Source organism: Syngnathus floridae, chromosome 18 (genome assembly GCF_059516105.1).
Source record: "Syngnathus floridae isolate MCC-2025c chromosome 18, RoL_Sflo_1.0, whole genome shotgun sequence".
Lineage (NCBI taxonomy): Eukaryota > Metazoa > Chordata > Actinopteri > Syngnathiformes > Syngnathidae > Syngnathus > Syngnathus floridae.
Genome location: NC_142430.1, coordinates 1,408,531 through 1,414,530, shown reverse-complemented (window position 1 = coordinate 1,414,530; position 6,000 = coordinate 1,408,531).

Below are 6,000 nucleotides of genomic sequence, written 5' to 3'. Positions count from 1 at the left end.
GTCGATGATGTGCCGCTGCTCCACAACTTGAAGGAACTCCATTTCACCGTCCTGCTGGCCGCAACCGCGGTCCAGGTCATTGAGCGAACTAGGCCTTCTCTGTGGAACACAAATGCAGTGGACTCTGTTGGCACGCCGCCGTTGTCCGCGTCGACTTACCAAGCTTGCCATCTCCTCGTTCTCCTGGGTGACAAAGCGCACTTTGTTTTCAAGGCGACACAGCACCAGCGAGAGTTCTTCATTCTTCCTGCTCAGGCGTTTGTTTTTGTACAGGAGTGGCAGAAACTGGCTTTCTGTTTCTCTCAGTCGCTTTAGCTGCAAGCATGAAGTGCGGGATGTGAAAGACGCACAACACGCGGGCCAGAACGTATCCATTCCTTTTGCATCGGTTTGAACGGAATCGTGGCTTTGGCTCCCAATAAAAGACATCTACCAGGCAACCGACTCGCCGCGCCGCTCAACTAATAAGCAAGCGCAATGGGTGCCTCGCTGGATGGCGCGCATCAAACGTAGCGCAAACCTTCAAGCGTGCCGTCAATAAATTACCAGTTCATTGCGCTCTTCAGAAAGCAGGGCGTTTCGATCCTCCAGTTTCCTGATGACTGCGCTGAGCTCAGCGATTTTCAGATGAAACCGTCGCGTGTCCCGATCCTCCTGAGACTGAAAACGCCCCGCAACACACACACACAAGCACTCGTTCAAAGTTCAAAACTGTTTTTGTGCTACCTTCCTCCAGCAACGAACTAAGTCATGCGTACTGCAAGTGTGTGATGAGGTGGCTTACGCAATGAAGAGGATTGCTAGTAGCGGCGTTGACCCCACTTCCAGGGTAGTTTAGGCCCGCCCTTTGGGAATCCCTCAGGGCAGCGATCTGCTGCTCGGCAGCCTGAGTCTGCAGCTGAAGGCGGTGGACGTGGCCGGCCCCAGGGCTTCATCCAAAACACTAACCGCTCTGTCTTTCAGCTTGATCTCATCCGTCTGGATGTACAAACGGGGAGCGCTCAGGCAGGCGGGCAAACTCATTTGCCAGAATTGTGACAAAAACAAAGAGAGCAACCGGCCAATTTTTTTCTGGAATCGACTAGAACACCTTTGCTGTGACAAAAGCGAAGCGAGCAACCGGACATTTTCTTCTTGTGAAATAGAATAGAATAGAATGCCTTAGGTGTCATTGCACTGCAGGTATACAACGAAATTGGGAACATAGCCACGCACCGCGCATCTGATCAGTCCTACCAGTCGGCGGATCTCCCTCTCGCAGTCTCTCTTGGTTCGGCTCAGCTCCTCCCGATGCTGGTGATGAGCCGATCGGAGCTCGGCCGCTCGGGACTGCCAGGCCTGCTGGGCCGCTGCCAGGGCTTCTTCCGCGCTCCTGGTGGAGGCGACACCGCTCGGTCTCCCGACACCGCCGCGTCTCCTCCACCTCCGCCAGCAAAGCGCCCCCCCTCCTCACCTGAGCAGACATTGCGCCACACCGGGCCGTTGAGACCGCAACGGAGCGCCGCGACGCTTACTGGGGACAAGCTACACAATACGGTAGCGGCCGCATCGAAGCCCGACGTGGCGTGCGGATAGTCAGACACGGATAGAGCGGATCACCTTGTCCATGGAGCCGTCCCTCAGGCTGAGGACCAAGGCATTCAGTCGCTGGATCTCTCCATCTTTGATTTTGATCACTCTCATCAGCTCCATTTCATGCTGCCGCAGTAATGTCCTGGTAATGGCTAACTCTTTCTGCTTCTCCTCATGGAGTTTGCTTTTGAGTTCCGTCATGGCGGCGGTGGCACGGTGGTGCTCCGCCCGCAGGTCCTGACTTCTCTCTCTCTCCAGACAGCTGACCTGACATGACTTAGACTTAGACAAACTTTATTGTCATCTTGTCTGCACATGGTGCATACAAAACGAAATTCCGTTGCATACGTCTTACAACAAAGTAGTGATATTGCAGTTGAATAGAAGTAACATATCCTATGAAAATATATATATATACATATATACTATATATGTATATATATATATATTAAAAATAAGTATAAAGTGCAGCAGTGATAATTATGCAATAGTGCAAGTAGGCAAAACAGTATTCAAGAGTGTGCAGAGGAATGCTAAACCATGTATTAAACTTCTATTTAAAGGGTTTATACAAGTTCAGTACAGTTGGTAGTGCGAGATAGTGCAAGATAGAGGTCCGTAGTGTCATAAAGTACAGTTCTGTGAATGTGTGATGCAGAGTTCAGTTTAGAGCTCAACAGTTCTAGTGTTCAACAGTCTGATGACAGCAGGGAAAAAGCTGTTGCAGAACCTGGTGGACCTGCAGCGGATGCTGCAAACCTCTTCCCAGAGGGCAGCAGGGAGAACAGTCCATGGTGGGGGTGTGATGGGTCATTGATGATGTTACGGGCACGGGACATGCAGCGCTGAGATGAAATGTCCTGAATGGAGGGAAGAGGAGCCCCTATGATCCTCTCTGCTGTCCTCACCACTCTCCTCACGTTCTTCCAATCGGAGGCGGTGCAGCCTCCACACCACACAGAGAGACAGCTTGTCAGAATGCTCTCTATGGTGCTCCTGTAGAACGTCCTCATGATGGGTGGGGGCAGGTGGGCTCTCCTCATCCTCCGCAGGAAGTACAAGCGCTTCTGTGCCCTCTTGACCAGTGCCGTAGTGTTCATAGTCCAGGTGAGGTCTTCTGTGATGTGGACCCCCAGGAATTTGGTGGTGCTGACCACCTCCACAGCTGAGCTGTTGATGATCAGTGGAGCGTGGTGAGGCTGTTTTTTCCTGAAGTCGACGATGATCTCCTTCATCTTCTCCTCATTCAGGATCAGGCTGTTTTCTCTGCACCAGCCCACCAGCTGCTCCACCTCCTCTCTGTAGTCCAGGTCGTTGTTGTCTCTGATGAGCCCCACCACCGTTGTGTCGTCTGCTGACTTCACGATGTGATTGGTGGTGAACCTGAGGACGCAGTCGTGTGTCATCAGGGTGCACAGCAGGGGGCTCAGGACGCAGCCCTGAAGGGAGCCTGTGCTGAGGGTGATGACATCAGAGGTGTTCTGTCCGACCCGGACTGACTGAGGTCTGTTGGTGAGGAAGTCTAGCAGCCAGTTGCGAAGGGGGGTGTTGAAGCCCAGGTGTTCCAATTTTCCTACCAGATGCTGTGGGATGATGGTGTTAAACGCTGAGCTGAAGTCCAGGAACAGCCTCCGCACATGGGTGTTCTTCTCCTCCAGGTGAGCCAGGCTCAGGTGAAGAACGGAGGAGATGGCGTCCTGAGTGGAGCGGTTTTGCCGGTCGGCAAACTGGAACGGGTCAAATAATAGGGGGAGTCTGGAAACGATGTGACCTTTAAGCAGCCTTTCGAAGCACTTCATCATAACCGGAGTCAGTGCAACAGGCCGGTAATCATTAAATGAGGTGATTTGAGGTTTCTTCGGCACCGGAATGATGGAGGCAGTCTTAAAGCACGCCGGCACTGTGGCTTGGCCCAGCGAGGTGTTAAAAATGTCTGTGATGACCCCAGCCAGATGACTTGCACATTCCCTGAACACACGCCCAGGAATGTTGTCGGGGCCAGGGGCCTTACAGGGGTTGACTCTCCTCAGGGTCTTCAACACATCGGCGGAGTCAAGGCAGAGTACCTCCTCTTCCTGATGGGGGACAGTTTTAACTGCTGGAGTGCCGTTTAGTGCCTCGAACCTCCCAAAGAAGTTATTTAGACCATTTAGAAAGTCAGCATCAACTACACCCACCGGGGGGGGGGAGGGTGAGTTGTAGTCTGTAATCGCCCGTATGCCTTGCCACATACTCCTGATGTTTTTGACGTCGTGGAAACGATCCTGAAATTTTCGACTGCGGTCTCGCTTCGCTATCCTGATGGCACGGTTCAAGTTGGCTCTCGCTGTCCTCAGTGTCTCCTTGTCGCCAGACTTGAAGGCAGAGTTCTGCGCTCGTAGCGTTTGACGTACCTCCTCAGTCATCCAGGGTCGTTGGTTGCCCCGGGTGATGATATTCTTAGTGGTGCTGACGTCCTCGGTGCATTTGTTGATGTAGGCTGACACAGTCATGGCACACGCATGTCTAATCTACATCGGGAAAACTGGGAGGGAGGGAGGCAGGCAGGGAGGCAGGCAGGGAGGCAGGCAGGGAGGCAGGGAGGCAGGCAGTGTCTGTCTGTTGAGGTTTTCACCTTGTTCTTCTCCTGCTGAAGTTCTAACTGGACGTCCATCAGTTTGGTTCTCAGCTCGTCATTGGCGGCCTGAAGGGCGTCCGTTCGCTCCGCCTTGGCCCGCCCTGCCGGAGCTCGTTTGGACATCTCTTACTCGAGTCTCGCCCGGTCGTCAGTCAGAGATCACAACATTTGTACCTGGAGAGCACAAACGCAGCGCTGTTTTCCACTGGCTTCGAACTCAACTTCAATCGGTACCGTAACTTACAACATCATAAACATAGAACTAGCTTGACTTATTCATTGAATAAATGCATTTGGTTCTTCAAAACTGCATCACGCAACATAGCGTGACCGAGACGGCCGTTATCCACCTGCGTGAAGTTATTTGGTGAAATGAATGAGATGTTTAAGACACCATCGTTCTGTCTCTATGTAGATGAAGGTAAATAATCGATTGCTGAAGGTCCAAAGGTGTTGTGATAAACAAATAAACATATTAGTGATTAGTGACATATTTGTGATAAACATATTAGGCAGGATAATCACATATGTTAACGTGACTGCCCACACTGTATTTATTTATGGTTATTTGTTAAATCGAGTACTGTTAGACATGAAATAGGAAGTGTTTAACATAAATGGAAGACGAAAGGGGTACTCACCATTGTAGCTCCTGCTGGTCAATGATACGAGCCTCTTCTTGCAGTGGAAAACATACAGCCAACAAACACCGTGGAACCTAAAGGAATGAAATTAAACATTAACATTTAGCCTCAACCAACATTCACAGATACAACGCAACGCAAACTACACAAACGTAAATCTTTTTAAACACAATGAGTTGTACTTACCGTGTACGCTCTAGACGGTCCACTTGCAAGCGGAAAATAAAGATATTTCTGTTGATAATCGTCGTGTTTGTATCCGGTGTCTCGCTCAAGGCCATTGCGCCCACAGATTTGAATTTTGGCGAGAGTTCAGCCTATTGACGTCATTTCCGCGGTGTAATACCCGCATATCTGAAACGGCAAAGTTAAGAGTAGAGTTAAACAAAGTTTTTAGTCAACGCAATAATTTACAACCGTTGACCAGTCGAAATAATCGTCGAAATTTGGCGTCTGTGGCTGGAAGCAGACGCCGAGTTCGACATTCCTCCCAAACGCCACACTCCCTCGCTTTTCAGGGCTAAAAAAAAACAGTTGTAATTACCTTGTACGCTCTAGACGGTCAAGTTGCAAGCTGAAAACAAAAATATTTGCCTTGTTAGTCATCGTGTTACTAACAGCTGTGTCTTGTTTGCCAGAACTGCCGCTTTCCTACTTCCTGTTGCAAGCCACGCCCACGGATTATAATTTTGCCGTGAGTTCCGCCTATTGACGTCATGTCCGCGTCACATGACTGCGACGTAATATTATCTAAAACTGTTTGTGCGGTATTGTGTTGTTCTGTGCGGTATTGTGTTATTCTGTGCGGCGTCGTGTTGTTCTGTGCGGCGTCGTGTTGTTCAGTGCGACGTCGTGTTGTTCAGTGCGACGTCGTGTTGTTCAGTGCGGCATGGTGTTGTTCAGTGCGGCATGGTGTTGTTCAGTGCGGCATAATGTTGTTCAGTGCGGCATAATGTTGTTCAGTGCGGCATGGTGTTGTTCAGTGCGGCATGGTGTTGTTCAGTGCGGCATGGTGTTGTTCAGTGCGGCATAATGTTGTTCAGTGCGCCATAATGTTGTTCAGTGCGGCATGGTGTTGTTCAGTGCGGGATGGTGTTGTTCAGTGCAGGATGGTGTTGTTCAGTGCGGCATGGTGTTGTTCAATGCGGCATGGTGTTGTTCAGTGCG